We start from the raw sequence: 12909 nt of genomic DNA, 5'->3' as shown, positions 1-12909 counted from the left end.
TCTGGCTATTATTGGACAAATGATTGTAGGACAACAGTTTCATGAAATCTAATCATCAACTTTACTACTACTTGTTGAGGAAGGGGACATGAATGATAACAATGGGAAAAGAATGGTGTGCATCTTAGTTAATATCAAATGCATTGTTCCATATAATTTTAAAAACAGCAGGTTTCTGTGCAATTATTGAGACTAAACAGAGCACAAAATTTCACAAGTCAGCAATAGATTCCAAGAACATAATATGGGTGCATATATTTGATTTATAGGCAGTACAACAAATATATTTCTCAGGAAGAAAAGGGCTGTCCTAAGTGAAGACTGAATATTCCCTAGCTTCAAAGAATAGTAACCTTATTGAAATACTGAAAATTCTTAGATATTGTAATAGATGCTGAGTGGCTCTTTTCTCCAGTTGGAGAACTTTCTGCTCTGGGTTATGATCTCAGGGCAAGCGTTAGCTTTTTAAGATTAAGATTAGCTCCTTTACTCAAAAGCTTCTGAATCTTTGGAATTCTCTGCCACAGACAGAGCTGGATCATAGTGAATGAATTTATTTCAAGCTGTAATCAATAGACACTGATATTAAGGGAATCAAACGATATCGGGGTGGGCCAGGAAATTGGAGTTGATGTGGAAGTTCAGTTATGATCTGAATGAATGCAGAACATGGCTGACAGATTATATGGATTACTCCAGTTACTTCTTTTTAGTCCTGACGAAGGGTCTCGGCCCGAAACGTCGACAGTGCTTCTCCTTTATAGATGCTGCCTGGCCTGCTGTGTTCCACCAGCATTTTATGTGTGTTGTTTGAATTTCCAGCATTTGCAGATTTCCTTGTGTTTACTTCTTTTTAGTATTTGGTTTCCCCAAGCCGATTCAGAACATAAGTTATTTTGAGTTTTGACTTTCTCAGCAGTTTGAATAATTGCATAAATTTCCAAATGCAAGTAGACAAAGTTCAAGCAAACAGGTGATTATATCAACAAAGTAATAATCTAGGATAATGGCTCATAAATTGCACCAAGATTTTGCATTTCTATGAAATAAAACATTCTTTAAATAGTTTGCCATTGTAATATTCAAATATCAGAAGTTAATGCAAAATGTACTTTGCTCTTATATAGTAATATGGACTTGGGTATGTTGAACACTCCCTTTCTTCATATCAGCAGCACTGGTTTTATTGCTACATTGACAGTGATGACCAAAGCACTGTCTTTAAATGTTGGATGTATCCACTGGAGGCTTGTGGAAACATGTCCTGTTTTATCTATAAGACATGAGTTAGGATCTTAGACTGTAAGACATTGGAGCAGAATTAGGCCACTCACCCATTGTATCTGCTCCGTTGTTCCATCATGGTTTATTTATTATCCCTTTTTAACCCATTTCTCCTCCCTTCTTCCTATAACCCTGGCTAAACAAAAACCTATCAACCTCTGTTTTAAATATACCCAATGACTTGGCTATCAAAGCTACTAGTGGCAATGAATTCCATAGATTCACCAACCTGTGGCAAAAGAAATTCCTCCTTATCCCTGTTCTAAATGGACATCCCTTTATTCTGAGGCTGTGTCTGCTGGTCCTAGACTCCCCCACAATAGACAGGAAACATCCTCTCCACATTAACCATCTTGGATAGAAGTTCAGAACACAAGTCCTAGGCAGCTGAAGGCATAGTCTTCACCAATGGTGTGATTAAAAAAGGAGATCAGCAGAATTCCAGAATTGAAAGGTATTGATATTGCAGCATCTAATTAGGAATTCATGAGATCATGGAAAGATCAGAAATCTCTATTTTAAAACTATTTGCTTAAACTGTTAAAAACATAGTTAGGAAGGGGTGACTTATAAACAGGATTCAATGGAAGTTGGGCCATAAACAATTTTTTGGATGACCTTATATTTATAGAAGGTAGAAGTGAGGCTAGGCAGAGGTAATTAAATCTAGTGGTGACAAAGTAAACAAAAGCAAGGCTGGGGACAGGCAATGTTACAAAGGTAGATTATGTAATCTTACATGTGACAGTCATGAAGCACAAGTCTCAACTTGGTTTTAAATATGACAGCAGCGTTGCCGACAGCTTGATTCACTTTCCAAAGAGAGGGATGGAAATCAGCAGTTATAGAACATGGCATATGTCAGGGATCCAAAGTGATATATTTAATTTCCCCAATATTTAATTGAAAGAAATTATGCTCATCAAAAATAGATTTTTAAACAATCTTAAAACTTCCACTAGACTGGTCAGACATATATTTTGAAAATGGCATTTCTTACGACAAGTTTTTAAAAGTTATGGAAATGAGTATGGAAATACAGTTGCAAGAAAAAGTTTGTGAACCCTTTGCAATTACCTGGTTTCCTGCATTAATTACTCATAAAATGTGGTCTGATCTTCATCTAAGTCACAATAATAGACAAACACAATGTTAGTCATTCACAGTCCAGCCTAGAAAAAGTATGTGAACCATTGCATTTGATAACTGGTAGAATCTCCTGAAGCTGCTGATCAGACTTGCACAATGGAGAGAAGGAATTTTAGACCATTCCTCTATATAAAAATGTTTATCAACATTTCTGGGATACCTTGCACAAACAGCCTTCTTCAAGTCATGCCACAGCATCTCAATTCAGTTAAGGTCTGGACTCTGACTTGGCCAATACAAAACACAAATTTTCTTCTTTTTAAACGATTCTCTTGTGTTTTGTATCATTGTCTTGTTGCATTATCCAACTACTATCAAGTTTCAGGTGACGAACTGCTACCCCCACATTCTCCTGTAAAATGTCTTGATACAATTTTGAATTCATTGTTCCCTCTATGATTGCAAGCTGTCCAGGCCTTGAGGCAGCAAATCAGCCCCAAACCATGCTTCACAGTTGGAGTGAGGTTTTAGTGTTGGTGTGAAGTGCCCCTTCTCCTACAAAAATAGTGGTGTGCATTTTTGCCATAAAGTTCAATTTTTGTCTCATTTGTCCACAGGATATTGTCCCAGAAGTGTTGTGGAACATTCAGGTGGTCTTTTGCAAACTTGAGATGTGCACAATTTTTTTAAGAGAACAGTGTTTTTTTTTCCATGGAGTCCTTCCATGAATATCTTTCTTGTTCAGAGTTTTTCTTATAGTGGATACACAAACATCAAGACTTTAGCAAGTTCCAGAGATTTCTGTAGGTTTTTTGCTATTACCCCTGGGTTCTTTTTCACTTCCTTCAGCATTGTACATTGTGCTCTTGGTGTGATCTTTCCAGTATGCCCACTCCTCGGGACACTAGCAACAGTACTGAATTTCCTCCATTTGTAGACAATTTCTCTTAATGTGAACTGATGAACACTCTTTAAGAAATGCTTTTGCAGCCTTTTCCAGCTTCATGCACCTCTACAATTCTTCTTCTAAGGTCCTCAAAGTTGTTTTGATCAAGACATGGTGCACATGAACAGATCTTTCTCAAGAAGAGCAGGTTCTGTCAGCAACCTGACTTTGTGTGCCTTTTTATAAGGCGGGGCACCTCCACAACCCACACCTCCAATTTCATCTCATTGACTGGAACACCTGACTCCAAATAGCTTTTTAGACGGCATTATCTCAGAAATTCAATACTTTTTTTTACTCTAGACTGTGATTGTTTAAATAGTGTACTCAGTATTGATGTGAAGTGCAATTGTTTGCATGTTGTTAGTTTAGGCAAATTGTGTTTGTCCATTATAATGCCTTAGATGAACATCAGCCCACATTTTATGAGTAATGTCGAAAACTAAGCAATTGCAAAGGGTTCGCAACTTTTTCTTACAACTCTATTATATCTTTTGTTTGAAATTCAGTATCAAAGATTACTGAGATTCTTAAAAGTTCTGAGAGGATTATAAAAACTAATGTAGGTGCTTTGAGGGAAAACTTATCAAATATTGTATGATTGAACACTATTAATAATGTAAAGAATTTGAAACAACCGGAATTAGTTTAAAGTTGTCCTAACATGAGGTTCAAAATTACATTGGAGGCTAAAGGGCTTCATTATTGGTCTCAAATATTATTACAGAATATAAGTCAGTCAATATTTAGAACTTACTTTCCTTAGCTGTATTGCCCATATATTCCTCCATGTGAAGGGGCAGCTTTCAGATTTCAGTCTAATAATTATGCTCTCTTCTTGCTGCTACCATCAGAAAGGAGGCACAGGAACTGGGTTCAGGAATAGTTATTACCCCTGAATCATTAGGCTCCTAAACCAGAGTGGATAACTTTACTCATGCGAACATGAAGAGATTCCACACCTGTGGATTCACTTTCAAGGACTCTATAACTAATGTTCTCAATATTTATTTATTTTTCTCTCTTTTTATGTATTTTTGTATTTACGTATTTTAATAATAAATTTACCTTGAACTTTGATCATTCAGATATGAGCCTTCACAATATACAAGGGTTTTCAACTAGAAAATAAATCAAAATATTAAAGAACAAATACAGCATTCATGTGTAATTATGTTTTGAAAGAAAAAATGATTAATGCTGGATATGCTGATTCCTAGATTGTTTATATAGGATTACACAATACCAGTTCAATGCTTACACCAGCTTTCATATGGTGTATATTTCCAAGCATGGCAGAGGAGTACTGCATGTGCATATTTGGTATAAATCATAAAATTATTAAAAGTACACAAATACTATCATTACTCATTTTTAACATACTTAAATGACTTGCCTTCTCTTCCTGGGATTACTGTTTTGCAGGCATACAAAAACTACAAAGCTTCAAAATTTTCCCAGATATTATCCAATGTCCAGAATATTGCCTTTTTCTTTGGCATAGTACTGATATTAAAAGGATCAAAGATCAGTTGTACAAGTAAACAAAGCAAAATTACAACATTGATTACTGCAGTCTAAGTTGATTATTTTATGATTGGGGCAATAATAAAAAGTCTAATGTCATATTAAAGGAGACAAAGAAATACGAAAACTAACTTTCCACAATAAATTATAAAAAGGAAACTTTAAATGCAGCTTATGTTGTTACATATTTTGACAGTTCTTCATTAAGATTTATTCAAATACTAAAATATTAAATATATACAAAAGATCATTTCAAATTACACTATTTAAAATGCAATATAATTCATCTATTGAGATACAGTCAATTAGGCTTTATTTTGTTTTTTTTAACAAAACACCGATAACTACATTGATAAACAATTCTTCCCTCCGTCAAGACGCAAACACACACACACGCAAACTCTACCAGCAATACCAAAGACGCACACTTTTCATTATCGTTTTTCTTTTAAAAATGCCTCACATGGCTTGCAAAACGCTTGTATTATGCCATCATATGCCATTTGTTGCGTGTGTGCTTGGCAGTGTTTTAATCTCATCTTAATGATACTGATAAAAACTGGAAAAAATACTAGGTGATTACACGAAGGAAAATGAAGATTTGTTAAAGAACTATATATATTAAGGTAGACCAAATTGGTCTGCAGCCATTGTTCCGGGAGTTCTATTTAATTGCAGTTGTGTATGGGATAAAAAGTTGATATACATGGATAGATTGTTTCTCACAGCCAAAAATACCCAATCTGTAAATACTAACACTACCAGATAATACCCAAACTAAACTAAACGAAAGCAAAACTCATTTTATTGAAGATACCGCGGTAATAAAAGCATTCAGTTTAAACAGGTTCATTTCGATAAATCTAATTCAAATGTTATTTCACATTCCCCGTCCTTTTAAGTAAATAACGTTCAACTTAAATGCATCAAATACAAATGATTTTGTTAATGACATGGACAAACAAAATATCGACAGGGATCCTTTAAAGACAACGTGCCCGAAAAAAATACAAATTACCCCCCCATCCACGTAAACATTGCAGCGGAACGTTCGTAATATTGTTTATCATGTGAATTACAGCCAGGAACATCTTCTGGCTGAATTTGCGACTCACACGGTGGTTGTGAGATACTCAAATGGGAAATAAATGTCTGGGTCACCTCTGGAGACTGTTACTAAAATGCGATCAGATACCGAGCGTGGCCGGTACCCTCCCTCCAGCGCTTTAAACCTGTCATTGGCCTAAACAAAATGACCGAAAGAAAAACCCAACAGCCCTATTTGCGAATCGCGATCGAGACCTCTCCGATTATCACCGGTTTACGTTTTTTAAATTTTAAATGTATCTCCCGGCCCAGGCCTCGGATCCCTACCGGCAAGATCGGCCAGCGCTCCACGGCACATCCCACCATCTATTTATTCGGCTGAAAGCTCCCGACCACCAGCAGGCCGTTCACAAAACAAACCCAAAGCACGCAAACGCATTGACACCTTCCGGTGGCGTCACAGATGCAGGCTCCTCATTCACCGCCACTCCCGAGGAAACTACAAGTCCCGAGAGCCTTCGCGGCGGCTTGCAGCCCCCCCCCCCCCCCCCCCCCCAGTGCGAACTGCGAGGGATTCCGGAATTCCAGCAAAGTGTCTGTTGCCCTGGGAACACAGTGAGTATCACCATCAACTTCAAATATTCTTCGACTGTTTAAAACTAACAAGTTAGATGGCGCTTTCGTGAGGCATTACATCTGGCTCAGTTCCTGTTGTGGAGTTCTACCCCAGCAGGTGTAACAGAATCGGGTTTATTATCAGCAGCATGTGACATGGAATTTGTGAATTTGGCAGCCGCAGTTCAATACAATACATAACCTAGCAGAGAAAAATAATAATAAATAAAACAAAACCAACAATAAATAAACAAGTACATCAAGTATGTATATTGAATAGATTTTTAAAACATATAAAACCAAATACTGTATATTTAAAAAGTGAGGTAGTGTCCAAAGCTTCAATGTCCATTTAGTAATCAGATGGCAGAGGGGAAGAAGCTGTTCCTGAATCGCTGAGTGTGTGCCTTCAGGCTTCTGTACCTCCTATCTGATGGTAACAGTGAGAAAAGGGCAAGCCCTAGGTGCTGGAGGTCCTTAATAATGGACGCTGCCTTTCTGAGACACCGCTCCCTAAAGATGTCCTGGGTACAGTACTTTGTCGGCTAGTGCCCAAGATGGACGAGATTTACAACCTGCAGCTTCTTTCGGTCCTGTGCAGCAGCCGCTCTATACTAGACAGTGATGCAGCCTGTCAGAATGCTCTCCACGGTACAACTATAGAAGATTTTGAGTGTATTTGTTGACATGCCAAATCTTTTCAAACTCCTAATGAAGTATGGCCACTGTCTTGCCTTCTTTATAACTACATCGATATGTTGGGACCAGGTTAGACCCTCAGAGATCTTGACACCCAGGAACTTGAAACTGCTCACTCTCTCCACTTCTGATCCCTCTGAGGATTGGTGTGTGTTCCTCCATCTTACCCTTCCTGAAGTCCACAATCAGCTCTTTTGTCTTACTGACGTTGAGTGCCAGGTTGATGCTATGGTACCACTCCACGTTGCCATACCTCACTCCTGTACGCCCTCTTGTCACCACCTGAGATTCTACCAACAATGGTTGTATTGTCAGCAAATTTATGGAAGGTATTTGAGCTATACCTAGCCACACAGTCATGTGTATAGAGAGAGTAGTGCAGTGGGCTAAGCACACACCCCTGAGGTGCGCCAGTGTTGATCGTCAGCAAGGAGGATATGTTATCACCAATCCACACAGATTGTGGTCTTCCGGTTAGGAAGTCAAGGATCCAATTGCAGAGGGAGGTACAGAGGCCCAGCTTCTGCAACTTCTCAATCAGGATTGCGGTGTAGGAGTGATCGTATTAAATGCTGAGCTATAGTTGATGAACAGCATCCTGATGTAGGTGTTTGTGTTGTCCGGGGGGGGGGGGGGGGATCTAAAGCTCTGTGGAGAGCCATTGAGATTGTGTCTGCCATTGACCTGTTGTGGTGATAGGCAAATTGCAATGGGTCCAGATCCTTGCTGAGGCAGGAGTTCAGTCTCGTCATAACCAACCTCTCAAAGCATTTCATCACTGTCGATGTGAGTGCTACCAGGCAATAGTCATAAAGGCAGCCCACATTATTCTTCTTAGGTTCTGGTATAATTGTTGCCTTTTTGAAGCAAGTGGAAGCTTCCACCTGTAGCAGAGAGAGGTTAAAAATGTCCTTGAATACTCCCTCCAGTTGGTTGGCACAGGTTTTCAGAGCCTTACCAGATACTCCATTGGGACCTTCGGACTTGCGAGGGTTCACTTTCTTTAAAGACAGCCTAACATCGGCCTATGAGACAGAGATCACAGGGTCATCAAGTGCAACAGGGATTTTCACAGCTGTAGTTGTGTTCTCCCTTTCAAAGCATGTATAGAAGGCATTGAGTTCCTCTGGTATGAAGCACCGATGCCATTCATGCTATTGGGTTTTGGTTTGTAGGAAGTAAAGTCTTGCAAACCCTGCCAGAGTTGCCCTGCATCTGATGCTGCCTCCAACCTCGTTCGAAATTGTCTCTTCGCCTTTGAAAGAGCCCTCTGCAAATCATACCTGGTTTTCTGGTACAGGCCTGGGTTGCCAGACTTGAAAGCCACAGCTCTAGCCTTCAGCAGATGACGTACCTCCTAGTTCATCCACGGGTTTTGGTTTGGGAATGTACAGCAAGTCTTTGTGGGCACACACTCATCTACGCAGGTTTTAATGAAGTCGGTAACAACTGCAGCATACTCATCCAGGTTCGAAGATGAATCCCTGAATACAGTAGAGTAAAGAAGCGCAAATAACTGTCCATCGGTGATCTTTGCCATTAAATGATCCGCATACCTAGATAATTGGAGAAGACGCAGGTTCAAAGTACTCTCTTGTTCTTAAAATAACACAAAATGTTGAAACTTTATGAAAGAATGAGAATAATCTGCCCAGTGCAAAAACAGCTTAAATTTCAGCATTTAGTCAATTGTCCAAGAATTAGCCAATTGTTCAATTTGAGATACATTGTCGTTTTTGCCAGGCCAGAATATGTCGGTAAAATGGTACAACATTGAAAAGGAGTGAGAGATTAAATTGTTCTTTTTTAATGTCTGTATCAGTGTTGTTTGCCCTGAACTGAAAGAGTTAATTAAATTTGCCACTAACTTCCTACTTTGTCTCTAATTCCCTAGCCTTTCTGACTCAAGACTGGATTCCAATCATGGTTGAGTGAACTTGACCTTTTCTCCTTGGAGCGATGGAGGATGAGAGGTGACCTGATAGAGGTGTATAAGATGATGAGAGGCATTGATTGTGTGGATAATCAGAGGCTTTTTCCCAGGGCTGAAATGGTTGCTACAAGAGGACGCAGGTTTAAGGTGCTGGGGAGTAGGTTCGGAGGAGATGTCCGGGGTACGTTTTTTCACTCAGGGAGTGGTGAGTGCGTGGAATGGGCTGCCGGCAACGGTGATGGAGGTAGATATGATAGGGTCTTTTAAGTGACTTTTGGATAGGTACGTGGAGCTTAGAAAAGTTGAGGGTTCTAGGTAAGCCTAGTAATTTCTAAGGTAGGGACATGTTTGGCACAACTTTGTGGGCAGAAGGGCCTGTATTGTGCTATAGGTTTTCAATGTTTCTACTATTGATCATATTTCTTTCTGGAGGATGGCTGTAAAATATGAGTCTGATATTCCATTTACAGCTACCTATCATCTGTTATTATTCTATTACTATTCTATTGACATTCCTTTCTTGCTCTCATTTTTATTTGTTGAAGTCTCTTCCAGTGGACCAAAAGCAGACCTTCTCCTTAGTTCTTTCCTCCTTTCCCCCATTTCCCAGCCTCTGTACTTTCTTAAAACATTATCGTATCTCTAACCTTGCCAACCCTACAGGAAGTCTTCGACCTAAAACATGATTGCCCCTCCCATGTAAATGTTGTTTGAGGATTTCCTACATTTTTCTTGAATGTACTGGGTGAGTGAACCTACACAGTTCTCTGGGGTCATGAAATTCAAAAATTCACATGTCATTGGATGAAAAAAAATCTTTTTTCTGTGCTGAATCCATATTTTGTTACTGTGACCAGAAAATGCTTTTTTGGTTTTCCAGACAAATCTGCATCTCTCCTTCAAGCCCCATAAGAACTGTGTATATTTCATTGAATTCTCCTCTCATTCTGTTGAAGACAGTAGAGTACAGGTCTGGTCTGTTTAATCTCTCCTTGTACTACAGATCCTCCATCTAGAAATTAATAGTTGTACTCCCTCTACTGCAAGAATGGTCTTCTTTTGGTTGGGAAACCAGACCTGTAAACGATCTTCCAAGTGTAATTTCACCAGGACTTCATATATACGAACAAATCGAATTCTCTTGTAATAAAGGCCAATGCACTTTGTCTTTCTAACTGCTTGCTGAATCTGCAAATTAACTCTCAGTGAATTGTATAGAGGGTTACTTGGGTCCCTCTGAATATTACTGATACACCATGTTATAAACACTCTTCCTTTTTTTCCCTACCAACATGGATGACTTCTCATTTTCCCGCTACATTTCATCTTCCATACTAATTCCCTTACCTTTCTATATTACCTATTAAATTTCTGCACATCCCTTAGATAGATATTTTATTGATCCCAAAGGAAATTAGAGTTTCACAATAGCATTACAAGTTCACAGATATACAGGTATCAGAAGAGAGGTAAGAAAGAATAAAAACTAAGTTACCTCAAACAGTCTAGCAGGAGGGGTCATCACTTCCCCGGCAATAGGTTGACTCATTATAGTGCCTAATGGCCGAGTCAAAGACTGACCTCATATAATGCTCTTTGGGGCAGTGCAGTTGTCTTAGTCTATTACTGAAAGTGCTCCTCTGTTCAGCCAAGGTGGCATGCAGAGGGTGAGAAACATTGTCTGGAAATGCCAGTGTTTTCTGGAGGATCTTTTGTTCTACCACAGCCTCTAGTGTGTCCAATTTGACTCCTATAACAGAGCTAGCCTTTCTAATTAGTTTATTGAGCCTGTTGGCATCACCCGTGTTGATGCCATTGCCCCAGCAAATCACCACATAGAAGATGGTATTGGTAACAACAGACTAGGAAAACATGTGAAAGAGAAGCCTGCATATGCTAAACAGCCTCAGTCTCCTCAGGAAGTAGAGGCCATTTAGCTTTGAAAAATCAGAAAACCTGTATATGTTACACTCAAAACCCTCCTAATTTTTGATATGGATTATAAACAGCTGAGGTCCCACCACTGGCATCTGTAGCACCTTCAGTACACATCCACACAACCCAAGACCTTAATTACAATTGAAATTCTCCACTTTCTTTTGTTTATCCAGTAATACGCTTTCTTTTCTTACCACTCTGTACAGCATTAAATATTGGGCATTAGAGCCACTAAAATGCTACATCTCTTTTAACTTTTGTCATTGGATATTTTGATGCCTCCCATTGAGCTTCTGTGTCACATGAATTCTTCTGCATTTCATTCAAAAGTTATAGTTAATTTACTGTTTCTCTGTTTACTTACGCAATGAGTTTAGCCTACTTTAAAATGCTGGTGGAACACAGCAGGCCAGCCAGCATCTATAGGGAGAAGCACTGTTGACGTTTCGGGCCGAGACCCTTCGTCAGGACTCGGCTCGAAACATCAACAGCCCTTTTCCCTATAGATGTTGCCCGGCCTGCTGTGTTCCACCAGTATTTTGTATATGTTGTTTGAATTTCCAGCATCTGCAGATTTCCTCGTGTTAGCCTACTTTATGTTTCTTTGGTTAGCCCTTCAAATGCAATGGTTGCTGGAAATCTGATTAACTGCAGGAAATATTGGAAATGCAGTGGGTTACGTAGGAGCTTTGGAAAGGGAAATCGAATTAATGTTTCACCTCAATGACCTCTTATCATAACTGGAAATAGTTAGAGAGTGAAAGTGCAGGAAAGCAGTGGGGAGCTTGCCAATGAAAAAACCTTTGATGGAGTAAAAATAGGAAAGTTAAATAGCAAGTGCAATTGGTCCAAGGTGAGAAAAGTGATAATGAGGTGTATGTGGTTTCCAGAATGAGTTTGGTGAGGTCGGGCAGAAGAAGCAATTCAACGCTGGTACCAGCTTGGAAATCTGGCATTGCTGCAAGTCACATAAATCATTGGAGAGTTTCTGTATCAGCTTTATAAGGTATTAGTAAAGGTGAATGCTATTTTCAACATGGCGAGGGAGCTAAAAAGTAATCTAGCTTTTTAGTGAGTGTATGGTATGTTTAAGGTCTTTAACACATAGAAGAATACAGCACAAGAACATGCTTTTGGCTTATGGTGTTATGGCAATGTCAAGTTAAATTCAGTCACTTCAGTCTCCATTCCCTTGATGATGGATGCTTAAAACTTAGAATGGTACAACACCACAGGTCATTTGGCCCATGATGTTGGACCGATCTTGATGTTGATTTATACTAAATGTTCTCCTTCTGCTTATCATTCATAAGCCTTCATTCTCTTTATATTCATATCTCCATTTAAAAGGCTTTTGAACTCCACAAAACTGCCTGATTCCACTACCACCCCCCCCCCCCCGGTAACCCAAAACAGGTAGCTGCATATGAAACTTGCCCCTCTAAACTTCTCCCTTATAATGTTAAAATCATGTCCTCTGGTGCTTGACATTTCTATCCTGGGGAACAGTTTCTATCTACCCCATCTATGCTGCTCATGTCCTCATGTCCTCATGTCCTCTAATCCAGATAACTTGCTGGTAAATTTCTTATGCACCTCTGGCAATCCATCCCAGGCACCTACAACTTGCTATATTGCAGTCCTTGAAAACAGCATCATAACCTCCTTAAAAAACTCAGTTGTTAGTAAGACATCACTTGTCCCACATTAAGTCATGCTGACTGTCCCTAATTATGCCATGCTTTCCAAATGCACCCTAATCATCCTCTCCAACAGCTTCCCTGCCACTGACGTGAGGCTTACTGGCCTACAATTTTCTGTATTATCCCTA

At 39.3% G+C, this 12909-nt stretch overlaps 1 protein-coding gene across 3 annotated transcripts in view; it reads right to left on the bottom strand.

Annotated features, from left to right (window-relative positions):
• Positions 1–6330, bottom strand: part of tut4 (terminal uridylyl transferase 4) — a 71281-nt gene extending 64951 nt beyond the window's left edge. For 2 of the 3 annotated variants that reach the window (XM_059984239.1, XM_059984238.1), the window contains exons 1-2: positions 6221–6330; positions 4388–4440 (exon numbers count right to left, since the gene is read on the bottom strand). The gene's annotated coding sequence lies outside the window, so the exon portion shown is untranslated. The remainder of the gene's footprint in view (positions 1–4387; positions 4441–6220) is intronic. The other variant, XM_059984240.1, reaches the window with a different exon arrangement.
• Positions 6331–12909: the final 6579 nt, after the last annotated feature.

The sequence above is a fragment of the Hypanus sabinus genome, chromosome 11, assembly GCF_030144855.1.
Source record: "Hypanus sabinus isolate sHypSab1 chromosome 11, sHypSab1.hap1, whole genome shotgun sequence".
Classification (NCBI taxonomy): domain Eukaryota; kingdom Metazoa; phylum Chordata; class Chondrichthyes; order Myliobatiformes; family Dasyatidae; genus Hypanus; species Hypanus sabinus.
This window is presented reverse-complemented; position numbering and strand designations above follow the sequence as displayed.